Source organism: Bufo bufo, chromosome 4 (genome assembly GCF_905171765.1).
Source record: "Bufo bufo chromosome 4, aBufBuf1.1, whole genome shotgun sequence".
Taxonomy (NCBI): Eukaryota; Metazoa; Chordata; class Amphibia; order Anura; family Bufonidae; genus Bufo; species Bufo bufo.
The window spans coordinates 629,647,143-629,662,642 of NC_053392.1; the positions used below are offsets into that span (position 1 = coordinate 629,647,143).

The 15,500-nt window shown below is 49.6% G+C and overlaps 1 pseudogene; it reads left to right on the top strand.

Annotated features, from left to right (window-relative positions):
- Positions 1-696: 696 nt before the first annotated feature.
- LOC121000082 lies at positions 697-836 on the top strand (annotated as a pseudogene).
- Positions 837-15,500: the final 14,664 nt, after the last annotated feature.

Genomic DNA, 15,500 nt, shown 5'->3' on the forward strand with positions numbered 1-15,500 from the left:
TAATACAGGATGTAACTCAGGATCAGTACAGGATAAGTAATGTATGTACACAGTGACTTCACCAGCAGAATAGTGAGTGCAGCTCTGGAGTATAATACAGGATGTAACTCAAGATCAGTACAGGATAAGTAATGTATGTACACAGTGACTGCACCAGCAGAACAGTGAGCGCAGCTCTGGAGCATAATACAGGATGTAACTCAGGATCAGTACAGGATAAGTAATGTATGTACACAGTGACTGCACCATCAGAATGGTGAGTGCAGCTCTGGAGTATAATACAGGATGTAACTCAAGATCAGTACAGGATAAGTAATGTATGTACACAGTGACTGCACCAGCAGAATAGTGAGTGCAGCTCTGGAGTATAATACAGGATGTAACTCAGGATCAGTACAGGATAAGTAATGTATGTACACAGTGACTGCACCAGCAGAATAGTGAGTGCAGCTCTGGAGTATAATACAGGATGTAACTCAGGATCAGTACAGGATAAGTAATGTAATGTATGTACACATTGACTGCACTAGCAGAATAGTGAGTGCAGCTCTGGAATATAATACCGGATGTAACTCAGGATTAGTACAGGATAAGTAATGTGTGTACACTGTGACTGCACCAGCAGAATAGTGAGTGCAGCTCTGGAGTATAATACAGGAAATAACTCAGGATCAGTACAGGATAATTAATGCAATGTATGCTTCTCGGCCTTTTGGCTAAGATCAAGTGTAGTATCTGTTCTTATCAGTCTGCCTTGACTTGCCGGCCCCTTGTCCTTTGGGTGCCCTCTGCACTCGGCCTTTGAGCATCATTGATTAAATTCAGCTTCAGCTCACTGCTGCTATTGGGTGTAGGGCTATTCCCCAGGGAAGAAGAGTGTTCTGGTCTCTGACCTCCTCTTGGCCTGTGGCTACTGACTCGACGGCACCCGTTCTCCGGAAGCAACAGGGGGGCAAGAAGCCCAGCCCCGACTCCCCACCCCTGGAGCCTTGAATGAGGCAGACCGTCGTCCCGAAGCTGAAGGAAGTGGACAGGAGAGTGCAGGATATGAGCCAGGATGTGTTTGGCAAGAAGATGTTCCTGGAACAGGGATTCGAAAAAGCCAGTAGTGGTGAGCATCCATTTGTTCTTTGCAAGGATGTTCTGGATAACTTTTGCTTCCGTGGCCATCGGCAAAAGGTACTTGGAGATGGTCAAAGCAGCGAGACCGGAATCCCCTTTCAGGCGCTTTTTGGCAGCTGCCCCATACAGAGGGAAGAAAGGAGAGTGATCGTCTCTATGCGGAATCCACACATCCCAGGCAAGGACATTGTCACCTTCCTGAAGCGGTTCTGCACCGTGGTGAGGGATCCCACCCACATCTTGGACGGAAATGGCTTCTGGACCGGCAAGTGGTCTGTCATCGTCCTCCTCAACAAAGACCCTTCAGATCCGGATGGCGTACAGCACCTGCCACAGTCATTCTCCTTGGGCAACTCTTCGGCCCTCATCTACTACCCCGATATGCCGCAGGTCTGCAGGAAATGCAGCAATAAGGGCCACCAGATGAAGGACTGCAAGGAGGACGCCTGCAGGATCTGCCATGTGGCAGGGCATGACTTCAAGGACTTCCCCAAGAAGACGGAATGCAATCTGGGCGATCTGGCCTCCCACGTCTAAAAGGACTGCGCAAGGAGGGAACGTACCTGGGCAGCCGTTACAGCCAGAGCTCCAGCCAGCGGGAACCCAACCCCAGCCTCAAGTCCGGCGGTGACTAAACCCAAGGCGAAACCACCTAGGAAGGAGGGTAAGCAGACACCTGCCCTAGGCCATGCAAACCGCCCTCCCCTTTCCCGCCCCACCTCTCGCCCTGTCATCACCACCACTGAGGATACCCAGATCCAACTGCCCATTACCTCAGTGGCACCTTTCATCGCCCCCAGCCCAACCCTCCCCATTGCCACCGCTGCAGTAGCACTAACCGCTCCTCCAGCTACTGCAGCCTCCTACGAGGAGGAATATCTCGCTCTCTCATCCCCAGGTGTCCAGCAAAGAAAGGGGAAAAGAAAGGAGAGGGACAGCCCAGTCGCTGACCACTCCAAGAAAAAGATGATCGAGGCGGTAGAAGATCCCATGCCTGAAAAAGAGGAAGTGGTGGAGCAGCAATTGGAGGAACAGGCGGCCGTCAAGGAGGCCCCCGAGCAGCAGGGCGCCCAGACCACCAAAACCCTCGACGAGACCAACGTGGAGGAAACGGCTACCATCTTTGAAACCCCCACGCTGCAAGACCTCCAGACCGCCGAACTCTTCGACGAGCTCGACATCAAGTGCTAGCTGTTGCAGAGGCCACTCACAGACAGCAGACAAGAAGAGGAGAAGCCGCCGGACGACCGTGGTGATAACTAAGCTGTATCGTTTCCGCTAACCTATTTCTTTTCCTTACATGATGGCAAATTTTTAACTTTTTTCCATTAATGTTAGGAGTATTAGGGACGGGTCTAGACATCAGACGGTGCTAACTTTTCTTTCTTCCCAGGTTGCACGACGTGTATATGTCGCAGGAGTGTGCTTCGCCCCTGTAACGGCACGTTTCAGCAGACAAGGGGTTAAAATCCGTTTAGGCGATATGCCCCTTTCTGAGAGACAGGCACAGCTACTGCAGAACACCAACTCCCGAACTGGATACAAAATAGCACTCCAAACTGGAACCTCATGAATAGCTGCTAGCAGACGAACAGGAATCAGCTTACACTCCTGGCAATCAGTCTCTAACAGCATACAGCGGATCCCCCAAATAACGAGACAAGGCTCCGTGTTGAGGGTCAAGCAGTGGTCTGAGGTCCTGGCACACCTAGCCTGGTTTTTATTACAGTTGTTGCAATTACAGGTCCGCCCACAGGGAGGTATAAAACAACCAAGCCCATCTGGTGTACACGCCCCTAGGGGACCAGAATGAAGACTGTGACATAGGACAGATATGCAGCACTGTAGGATACACAGAGACAATACATCCCCACAATGCATCATGGTTTCCTCCTCTCTGCCCTGGAGACACCCGAGGCGTAATCCAATTATCTCTCAAGACAAAGAAAAGTCACCAATACACATGTGGATATAACAGGACAGACATCACCATTTAAACACACAATGGGACAATGGCACAATAGAAACACACCCAGCATATTCCTCCCAAGCTGACAAGTTACACTTATTATAAATTGTTACAACTTTGTGAGTTTACATTGGCCATACATATAACTTACATAAATTTAAACAGTATAACTTGGGGACAAACCTATCCAAAATTCACTTGAATAGGTTCAGGGGTTTAAAAGTTAGTATGGGCCATAATCCTGAGGCAAGAGGCTGATAAACAGGCCTCTCTAGAACCCAGTGGCGAGGTTGGTTTCGCCACACATCTCCCCCCCCCAGGGAAGACTAACCAGATACCTGACCTCACGCCGGTCGGTACCTGAGTTAGTCTGGCAGCCCACCCACAACCCAATACTGGACCTGTTGCATTTGGTAGCCTGTCTCTGTCCAGTGAGTCCACCAAGGTTATGTTGGAAGCTGGTACTCCCAATCTGTGTTGCTCCCTGGCTTAGAGTCTGGTTGTTGGAGGGGGAGACCGACTGTCTCTACCCCCTGTGCTGTAAGTGCAGAGACCACGGTCCCATCTGCACTGTTGTGGGGGTTACTGTCTCCCCCTGGTGCGTTAAGCTGCCGCTGGGGAGAGGGGGTAACGAGCTCCTCTCCCATACATACTTCCAGCCGCTGGGGAGGGCGACCGACCGTCTCCGCTCCCAATACAGTGTCCTGCTGCTGGGGAAAGGAGACTGGGCTCTCTATCCCCTGCTGGACACTCTGCCGCTGGGGAATGGAGACTGGGCTCCCAATTCCCAAAAAATCACTCTGCTGCTGGGGGGCAGGAACAACTACCTCTGCCCCCTGTAACTCAGCCTGCCGCTGGGGAGGGAGAACGCTGCTCTCCTCTCCCTGCACTTCACACTGCCTTCCCGGCATATCACTCTGCTGCTGGGGGGCAGGAACAACTACCTCTGCCCCCTGTAACTCAGCCTGCCGCTGGGGAGGGAGGACGCTGCTCTCCTCTCCCTGCACTTCACACTGCCGCTGGGGAATGGAGACTGGGCTCCCAATTCCCTGCAATTCACACTGCCGCTGGGGAATGGAGACTGGGCTCCCAATTCCCTGCTGGATACTCTGCCGCTGGGGAGAGGAGACTGAGCTCCTAATTCCCTGTAACTCAGCCTGCTGCTGGGGAATGGAGACTGGGCTCCCATTACCCTGCTGGACACTCTGCCGCTGGGGAGAGGAGACTGAGCTCCCTCTGTCCCGCAACTGTAACTTCAGATGGAGGTCCACCCAACGTGGCAGCTGACCGTCACCTTCTGCCCGGTATAGTAGGGTCTTGAACACTAGACTCCTCACGAACTTCACGTATTTCTCAGCTGGATTGGGTCCGAAGAAGTTCAGCCGCAACCACATCATACGGTCAAATTCCTCCACAGAGTATCTGTACTCCACTGCTGGTTCCATCCTGGTGCTTTTAGGGTCGCTGTACTGAGACATGCGTTGCCATCAAGTTGTAAAATCCAAAGAAATGGTGTCTCCTGTAGCTGTCCTTCTGGCTGTAGGAACGATCCCACTGCTGCCACCAATGTAACGCCACGTTTCGGCAGACAAGGGGTTAAAATCCGTTTAGGCGATATGCCCCTTTCTGAGAGACAGGCACAGCTACTGCAGGACACCAACCTCCCGAACTGGATACAAAATAGCACTCCAAACTGGAACCTCACGAATAGCTGCTAGCAGACGAACAGGAATCAGCTTACACTCCTGGCAATCAGTCTCTAACAGCATACAGCGGATCCCCCCAATAACGAGACAAGGCTCCGTGTTGAGGGTCAAGCAGTGGTCTGAGGTGCTGGCACACCCAGCCTGGTTTTTATTACAGTTTGCAAAACACCCGAGGCGTAATCCAATTATCTCTCAAGACAAAGAGAAATCACCAATACACATGTGGATATAACAGGACAGACATCACCATTTAAACACACAATGGGACAATGGCACAATAGAAACACACCCAGCATATTCCTCCCAAGCTGACAAGTTACACTTATTATAAATTGTTACAACTTTGTGAGTTTACATTGGCCATACATATAACTAACATCAATTTAAACAGTATAACTTGGGGACAAACCTATCCAAAATTCACTTGAATAGGTTCAGGGGTTTAAAAGTTAGTATATGGCCCATAATCCTGAGGCAAGAGGCTGATAAACAGGCCTCTCCAAAACCCAGTGGCGAGGTTGGTTTCGCCACAGCCCCCCTCTGGGTCTCACAACCATCTGGCCAGGCAGTGGTCCCACGGCCCGCCCGACTGGTCCGGTGGTGGCGACTGTAAGTCTCAGGACCTAAGTCTTCAGCCCCTTTACTCAGGACCTAAGTCTTCAGCCCCTTTACTCGGGACATAAGTCCCTTTTCTCGGGACATAAGTCTTCATCCCCTTTACTCGGGACATAAGTCTTCATCCCCTTTACTCGGGACATAAGTCTTCATCCCCTTTACTCGGGACATAAGTCTTCATCCCCTTTACTCGGGACATAAGTCTTCATCCCCTTTACTCGGGACATAAGTCTTCATCCCCTTTACTCGGGACATAAGTCTTCATCCCCTTTACTCGGGACATAAGTCTTCATCCCCTTTACTCGGGACATAAGTCTTCATCCCCTTTACTCGGGACATAAGTCTTCATCCCCTTTACTCGGGAAATAAGTCTTCATCCCCTTTACTCGGGAAATAAGTCTTCATCCCCTTTACTCGGGACATAAGTCTTCATCCCCTTTACTCGGGACATAAGTCTTCATCCCCTTTACTCGGGACATAAGTCTTCATCCCCTTTACTCGGGACATAAGTCTTCAGCCCTTTTACTCGGGACATAAGTCTTCATCCCCTTTACTCGGGACATAATTCTTCAGCCCCTTTACTCGGGACATAAGTCTTCATCCCCTTTACTCGGGACATAAGTCTTCAGCCCTTTTACTCGGGACATAAGTCTTTATCCCCTTTACTCGGGACATAAGTCTTCATCCCCTTTACTCGGGACATAAGTCTTCATCCCCTTTACTCGGGACATAAGTCTTCATCCCCTTTACTCGGGACATAAGTCTTCATCCCCTTTACTCGGGACATAAGTCTTCATCCCCTTTACTCGGGACATAAGTCTTCATCCCCTTTACTCGGGACATAAGTCTTCATCCCCTTTACTCGGGACATAAGTCTTCATCCCCTTTACTCGGGACATAAGTCTTCATCCCCTTTACTCGGGACCTAAGTCTTCATCCCCTTTACTCGGGACATAAGTCTTCATCCCCTTTACTCGGGACATAAGTCTTCATCCCCTTTACTCGGGACATAAGTCTTCATCCCCTTTACTCGGGACATAAGTCTTCATCCCCTTTACTCGGGACATAAGTCTTCATCCCCTTTACTCGGGACATAAGTCTTCATCCCCTTTACTCGGGACATAAGTCTTCATCCCCTTTACTCGGGACCTAAGTCTTCATCCCCTTTACTCGGGACATAAGTCTTCATCCCCTTTACTTGGGACATGAGATTTCAGTTTTCCCACCTCACCTTCTGTTCTCACTGGCTCATTATGGGGACTGATGACACAAGGAGCGAGAGAACAGAATGTGAGGACAGTGAGAGGGTGTGAGGACTTTTGCAATGCACTGTAGGTCCCATCCTCAGATAGGGGATCTCTGCAGTGCATGGAGCAGTGGAGGACATGATGAATACAGCATTTCCATGAGGTCTGGACGTGTGGCTCACCCCGACTCAATCTCACCACCAGAGCCGTAATCGGTGACTAGTCATGATCTGACCGTGTCCTGACACCAGTCCTCCCGCAAACACACATTTCCTACACATAAAATGTCCATCTTATGACTCTTCAGTTCCCTGCTCCCGATATCATGACACGTCGAGGGTTAAATGTGAGCCGTCTGATCGGGCAGGAGGCCAAGCGGCTCTGAGGTCAACACTCCTCGCTATAGTAAACGGTCTCTGGCAGCCGCACGGCGATTAATGGGAAGTTATTGAGCAATAAAAGTCCGAAATAAAACAGAAATAAACTCTGTGCCCCCAGACTCCGCTCACCCCTCCCGGACCACCGCTCACCCCTCATAGACCATCTCCCCCCATGAGAGAGTGAAGCAAATCTTCTCACAGAAAGATGATAATGAAAAATAACCTAAATGAAAACAGCAATAAAAATGACCAATAATAATAATAATTTTATACTTAGTTTTATTAGGAGGATTATTATTATTATCATCTTCCTTCCCAGAATCCTCTGCTCTTCACGGTCTGTGCTCTGAGATTTGGTCTCTATAGAAGACCCTGTGTCCCCCGTATGTCACAGAGCACGCTCACAGCTGCCATAGAAGAGAATGGGAGAAGAGATTAGGGGATTCATATACATACTGTAGAGCAGGGGTACTCAAGTACTGCTTGTAAAAGGTCCACATACCTGCTGAGTCTGCTGTAGGAGGAAGGTCCGAGCTGAAAAAAGAAAAAAATATATATGAGGGACAACACCATTGGCGTGTAGCGCTGCATTATTAATTTTTTACAATAATCCCCACCTCCAAGCCCAACGAATCTCCTTTCTGCCGACCAAACAGTAAGAATGTCCTGTCAGTGCCCCTTTAATGCACCTCAGACAGTATGATACCACTAAGTGCACCCTCCCTTGGTGCCCCCACACATTATGATGCTCCTTAGTTCCTCCCCAAAGAGTATAAATACCCTAAGTGCCCCCTCACAGTAGTATTGCCCTCTCTGTGCCCCTTTCACAGTAGTATTGCCCTATCTGTGCCCCTTCACAGTAGTAATGCCCTATCTGTGCCCCTTTCACAGTAGTAATGCCCTATCTGTGCCCCTTCACAGTAGTAATGCCCTATCTGTGCCCCCTTCACAGTAATAATCCCCATTGTGCCCCCTTCACAGTAATAATCCTCATTGTGCCCCCTTCACAGTAATAAAGCCCCTAATAGTAGTAATACCCATTGTACCCCCTTCAAAGTAATAATGCCCATTATGCCCTCTTAGTAGTAATGCCCATTGTGCCCCCTTCACAGTAATAATGTCCATTGTGCCCCTTCACAGTAATAATGCCCTCTGTGCCCGCTCCATAGTAGACATCCCCATTGTGCCCCCTTAATAGTAGTAATGCCCTTTGTGCTAGTAATTCCCATTGTGCCCCCTCCACAGTAATAATATCCACTGTGCCCCCTTCATAGTAGTAATGAACATTGTGCCCCCTCCATAGTAGAAATGCCCATTGTGCCCCCTCCAGAGTAGAAATGCCCATTGTGCCCCCTCTGTGTTAAAAAAACAAACAAAACAAAAAATAGTAACTACTCACCTTGTCCCGTTCCTGAAGCTCAAAGTCCTCTCTCCCCTGCAGACACAGATCGCTCTGCAGCATTGTGTGGGCGGGGTGTATGCAGATTTCCCGGCTACAGGCTCCGCCCACACAGGGCGGCAGCGCGATCTGTGCCTGCATTTCGTTTTGCTTTCCGTCCTAATTGAAGTCTATGGGAAAGTATAACGGATCCGTCTGGGTCGACAGGACTTTGTTTTCCGTCTTGCATAACGGCACCCAGACGGATCCGTTATGATTCCCATAGACTTCTATTAGGACGGAAAGCAAATGGAATGCCTTTTAAAGGCTTCTGTTTAGCATCCCGTCATAATACAAGTCTATGGGCAGAAGGAATCCGTCCTTCCGTCTTATGGATTCCGTTATTTTAGCCATAACGGAATCCCTAACGCTAGGTGAACCCATCCTTACATAGGAAACCTCTGGAACTGCTTTTTATATGTCGTGTTCTCATGGGCGGCTATTGGGGCTGTCATATTCCTATGATCTGAATTTTGTTATGTTCCTATGGGCTTTTCACGAACCATTGGGTGTGAACCCACTGTGCCACGTGTCCTACCTCCTCTATGGGCATTGTCTAAGTGAACCCCTCGATTCTTCACAGTAGTCCTGATGGTGGGGATAGACTTTCCCGAGGGGAACACCACCAGCTCGCTACCTCTTGAGGAGGATAGGCACATGAGGCAGCTGGTCCAGGTGGACCAGGAGGTACCTGAGAAAGTTACCAGAAGTACAGGTGTAATCAGGCAGGTGGGGTCGTAACCAGGAGCAACAGTGCAGGACAGGCGAAAGGTCAGGGCAGGCGGCACAGGTACAGCTCAGGCAATCCGGATCGGCAACAGGAGAGTCAAGGCAAGCAGGCAGGGATCAGACGGGTAGGAGAATCCAGGAGCACAAGTACAAGTCAGGAAAACAGGAACACAAGTGAATATCAGGAACCTAGCAGAACACAAGGACCTTGACACTGAGGCATCTGGGAAGAGGGCTGAGCCACTTATATATGTGCAGGAGGGCTAGGATTGGTCAGCAAGGTCACATGACCTATCCCATAAAGCCCAGGAAGTGACGTGCGCCGGCCCTTAAGGATAGGGTGGCCACACGTCCGGTTTTAGGCCGAACAGTCCGGTTTTAGACTCCTGGTCCTCCGTCCGGCGCAAGGCCAGACGTCCTCCTTTTTGTTGTTACAGGCTGACGGCGGGTCCGCTAAGGCATGGCCACTTTAAGGAGGCAGGACCCAGCGGCAGCATGCTTGGATCTGCGCGCTTACGTGACGCCATGATATCAGTGCGCACTGCAGGCGGGAACAGAGGAGCGCCGGGAGCCGGTCCCAACAGGTGAGGGATTGGGGAGCGCAGGGCTCACTGTGTGAAGAGGAAGGTTGTTTAGTCATCTCTGCCGCCTGTGCTCAGTGCTGCCCCCTGCTGGGGGCCTTTATATCACTGCTCCAAAAACCTAATAGTGCAAGGACTGGTGAAATCACTGATGTCCATATAGCCTTACATCAGGGGCAGGAAAGACCTTGTCTATCTAGCTTTGAACGGGTTGTTCACCATTTTGGGGGGGTGTTTGGGCAGACCTGCTGCTGGGTCCTGGCTTGGGGCCCCCAACTATCATGAGACTGGTGCAGTGGAGGGTGAGACTTCTCCTGCTGGGAGGGCTGCACTCGGGGCTCTCATACAAGGCTAATGTCACACTGCATACGTCAAAGGCATTTCCTGACCTGAACAAGTTGCTTGTGTGACACAGATCCACAGCGTTATAATGCCGTGGCCGGCGGGTCTCTGACGAGTGAAGCTAGTCACCCGCAGTGAGCCCAGCCGGCCTCAGCGTTCAGGACAGTTTGTGTGCCAGACAGTGCCACACTGGCCAACTTTGCCAAGTCGGTTCAGCAGCAGTAATTTCAGCCTGAGCCAGCAGCGAGCCCACTAGGCCCAGTGTAGTATTGAACTACTGCGCGCCACTGTCCCCGGTACGATGTCCTCCTTTTCGGGGTGTGGTGTCCTACTTTTTGGGGTTCTGCAAGTGGCCACCCTACTTAAGGAAGTGCTGCAAGAAACCAGCAGTAAGCATGCTGCGGCCAGGGCTGAGAGGAAACTGTGGAGCGGATCCCAGAACAACAGCACCTACACAGACAGAGCCCAGGACTGCAGCGGTGAATGGGAAGCCCTGGCCGCAGATCACTGCTGAACACGGTGCCCGGGACCGCGGTGGTAAGCAGGAGAACAGCGGCGCACAGCAGCCGCTGTAACAGGGCTGATATTGGGCTTGTCATGTTCTGAAATGTAAAATGGAATCGGGAGAGGCAATTACCTGGAACCGCTTTGAGCAAAGGGCTGCGCTGAGTACATGTAGAAAGCGTGCAGTCGCACGGGATAGGAGACGCGCCACGTGTCTGTGTAAAGGGCGCCTGTTTTAAAGCGGCCAGACGTTGGTGAGGAGGGTGGGCGCGCAGGCGTGCTAGGTTCAGGCGCGTGACTAAGCGTGTCATCTTCGCGCATGCGCGGTAGTGGCTGGAGCGTTCCGTGCCTCGTTTTCAAATGGGACATGTTGAGTGGTAGCGCCGACTAAGGGGCTGCAAAATGATCAAAATGTAACGGCTATCTAGTGTAGTAGTGTAGACACTACGTGTGGGTATATTATAGTATATGGGTACCCAGGAATAATAAAATATGAATGGAGCCCTTTATAATCATATTGTAGCCTCATCGAATACCGGATAGAATGGTAAGACAATAGGTGTAGGTGAATATTGCCGGACATAGTAACAGAAAATAGATATATAGATTAATAGATTATGAGCAGCAATCCTATTATAAAGTAGATCAAAGCAAGGGAGGTATAAATCACACAAGGTAACGGGGAGGTATATAGGATAATCCAAATAAAAGAAAGGATACCAAATAGTTATTACCTTGAACATCCAGTAGTGATACAAGGTTATGAGCATCTTCTTTCTGTGATCTTGTTATAATGGTGATACTTGTTTTACATACTGAGATGTACCGTATACTTATAGAGTTACTTGTATTTCTATCTACTTACGAATTGTACTTGATTTTTTTCTTTTCCATCGATCAACTAATGGGGGCTCTAGGAGCAAGCAACGGTGTCCCTTATTTTATTTGGATTATCCTGTACTCTATATACCTGGATTATTTCTTCTATTCTACGTATGGGGTGGGAACCCGACTCCAAGCACACACTAGCAGAGTGCCAGGAAGTTGTGTAATGCTAATATTAGGGTTGTCATGTTCTTATGGGCTGACATTGGGGTTGTCATGTTCTTATGGGCTGACATTGCGGTTGTCATGTTCTCATGGGCTGACATTGGGGTTGTCATGTTCTCATGGGCTGACATTGGGGTTGTCATGTTCTCATGGGCTGACATTGGGGTTGTCATGTTCTTGTGGGCTGACATTGAGGTTGTCATGTTCTTGTGGGCTGACATTGGGGTTGTCATGTTCTTATGGGCTGACATTGAGGTTGTCATGTTCTTATGGGCTGACATTGAGGTTATCATGTTCTTATGGGCTGACATTGAGGTTGTCATGTTCTCATGGGCTGACATTGGGGTTGTCATGTTCTCATGGGCTGACATTGCGGTTGTCATGTTCTCATGGGCTGACATTGGGGTTGTCATGTTCTCATGGGCTGACATTGGGGTTGTCATGTTCTTGTGGGCTGACATTGAGGTTGTCATGTTCTTGTGGGCTGACATTGGGGTTGTCATGTTCTTATGGGCTGACATTGAGGTTGTCATGTTCTTATGGGCTGACATTGAGGTTATCATGTTCTTATGGGCTGACATTGAGGTTGTCATGTTCTCATGGGCTGACATTGGGGTTGTCATGTTCTCATGGGCTGACATTGAGGTTGTCATGTTCTTATGGGCTGACATTGAGGTTGTCATGTTCTTATGGGCTGACATTGAGGTTGTCATGTTCTTATGGGCTGACATTGAGGTTGTCATGTTCTTATGGGCTGACATTGAGGTTGTCATGTTCTCATGGGCTGACATTGAGGTTGTCATGTTCTTGTGGGCTGACATTAAGGTTGTCATGTTCTCATTGGCTGACATTGACGTTGTCATGTTCTCATTGGCTGACATTGGGGTTGTCATGTTCTCATGGGCTGACATTGAGGTTGTCATGTTCTTATGGGCTGACATTGAGGTTGTCTTGTTCTCATAGGCTGACATTGTGGTTGTCATGTTCTCATGGGCTGACATTGAGGTTGTCATGTTCTTATGGGCTGACATTGAGGTTGTCATGTTCTTATGGGCTGACATTGAGGTTGTCATGTTCTCATGGGCTGACATTGAGGTTGTCATGTTCTCATGGGCTGACATTAAGGTTGTCATGTTCTCATGAGCTGACATTGAAGTTGTCATGTTCTCATGGGCTGACATTGAGGTTGTCATGTTCTCATGGGCTGACATTGAGGTTGTCATGTTCTTGTGGGCTGACATTGAGGTTGTCATGTTCTCATGGGCTGACATTGAGGTTGTCATGTTCTCATGGGCTGACATTGAGGTTGTCATGTTTTTATGGGCTGACATTGAGGTTGTCATGTTCTCATGGGCTGACATTGAGGTTGTCATGTTCTCATGAGCTGACATTGAGGTTGTCATGTTCTCATGGGCTGACATTGAGGTTGTCATGTTCTCATGGGCTGACATTGAGGTTGTCATGTTCTTATGGGCTGACATTGAGGTTGTCATGTTCTCATTGGCTGACATTGAGGTTGTCATGTTCTCATGGGCTGACATTGAGGTTGTCATGTTCTTATGGGCTGACATTGAGGTTGTCATGTTCTCATGGGCTGACATTGAGGTTGTCATGTTCTCATGAGCTGACATTGAGGTTGTCATGTTCTCATGGGCTGACATTGAGGTTGTCATGTTCTCATGGGCTGACATTGAGGTTGTCATGTTCCTGTAGGCTGGGTGGCACACCCATTCTGGACTTGTAGGATATTACTTTGCATGGATCCAGCAGGTTAGGGGCGGCCCCTATGTATCACCCAGACTTGTGCTCCATAATCTACAACACTCAGAGCTTTGATATTTTTTGGCTGTTTATCAAAAGTACTAAAAATATACATGGAATTAATCTCGGCGATTCGTCTTCCAGCAGCGGTGTTGTTGCTTTGTCTAAGATTTCAGTGATGGGCAGACATAAGGCGTCCAGATGCCGCGCTGTGTTTCCTACGATCCAGACCTGTTTACTTACAGTGGGGAATCGGTGTTTCCAGTAGAGAGGATGGAGGGACATCTGGAGAGCACCCCCGCCCCACCCCCTCTCCATAAACATCTCAGAAGAGGAAGCAGAACTTGCTATTTTGTGATAATACCTATCTCTGTATGCGTTCTCCCAGCATGTGGTGCCTGATGGGGCGAGATTAACCCTTTCACTGCCACAAGACTATCATATTTTACACTAGAGAATGAGACAGTGCTCCCAGTAAGAAAGACACAACATTCAGACACCCACAGGTTATACCCATCTCTTCTCACCAATTATCTAGTGGTAGATGCACAACTACAGCATATCTATCTATCTATCTATCTATTAGTGTTGGGCGAGCATGCTCAGCCGAACACCATTTTGCTACGCATTTGCGCATTGTAAATATCTTTGACATTCAGCACAATTGTTTGGCTGCTGGTGACAGTTACATTACCTGCGCTACATCTCCTGTATAACGTGTGCACATACTAAAACATCTGTGATATTCAGTGTCATTTATTTGCACATACACTTACAAAACCTGCGCCACTGTACGTGTGACAGACTTGCAAGCATATATACCATTTAAAATGCCCAAGGGGAACAGTAAGGGATGGGGAAGTGGCCATACTGCTGATGGTGCACGCAGAGACCGCGGCCCTGGGCGCGGTGACACTGTGCCTGCTGCCAGAGCACAAGAAACACACTCATCCACGATACCTAGCTTCATGTCCCAGTTTGCAGGGCGGCGCACGACACCACTCTTGAAGTCAGACCAGTGGGACCAGGTGGTCGGCTGGATTGCAGCAGATAATGCTTCCAGTCGGTTAAGCACCACCCTGTCTTCCACAAAGTCCAGTCTCAGTAGCCAAGAGTCTGGTCAACAGAATCCTCACCCTGATCCTCCTTCCTCCCACCATGGAGAGTCTGGGCAAACAAGTGATCCCACACTTGGATATTCCGAGGAGCTCTTTTCATTGCCATTCCTTGATTTGGGCCTCTCGACAAGCACGCTTGGAGAGGGACATGAGGAGATCTTGTGCACCGATGCCCAAACTCTTGAGCATCCACAGTCAGAAGAAGATGACGGTGGGGAATGGCAATTAGTGTTTCACGAGGTGGATGATGATGATGATGAGACACAGTTGTCAATAACTGAGGATCTTGTTAGGTCAACAAGTCAGGAGGTCAACAAGTCAGGAGAAGGAGCAGAGTGAGGAAGTGGAAGAGAAGGTGGTGGACGATGAAATCACTGACCCAACCTGGGAAAGTGGCAAGCCGAGTGAGGACAGCAGTACAGGGGGGGGGGGGGGGGGGGGGTCCGCAGCACCGCAACAGGCTGGAAGAGGCAGTGGGGTGGCAAAAGGGAGAAGGCGGGCCACACCAAACAGGCCCGCAACTGTTCCCTAGAGCACACCCTTGCGGCAATCTCCCTTGCCATGGGGTAGGTGTTCTGCAGTCTGGCGCTTTTTTGAGGAAAGTGCGGACGATAAAAGAATTGTCATTTGCAACCTGTGCCACACCAAAATGAGCAGGGGGTGTGAACACTAGCAACCTCACCACCACCAGCATGATCCGCCACATGGCATCAAAGCACCATAATAGGCGGGCCGAACGCCTGGGTCCACAATCAGTGTCTGCGGGTCACACCACTGCCTCCTTTTCCCCTATGGTACGTGCTGGCCAATCCCCTGTCTAAGACACAGGCCCGGATGCCTCCCGCCCTGCACCTGGACCTTCGCAAGCACCATCAGCGACCACATCCACTTTCAGTCGGTTAAGCACCACCCTGTCTTCCACCAAGTCCAGTCTCAGT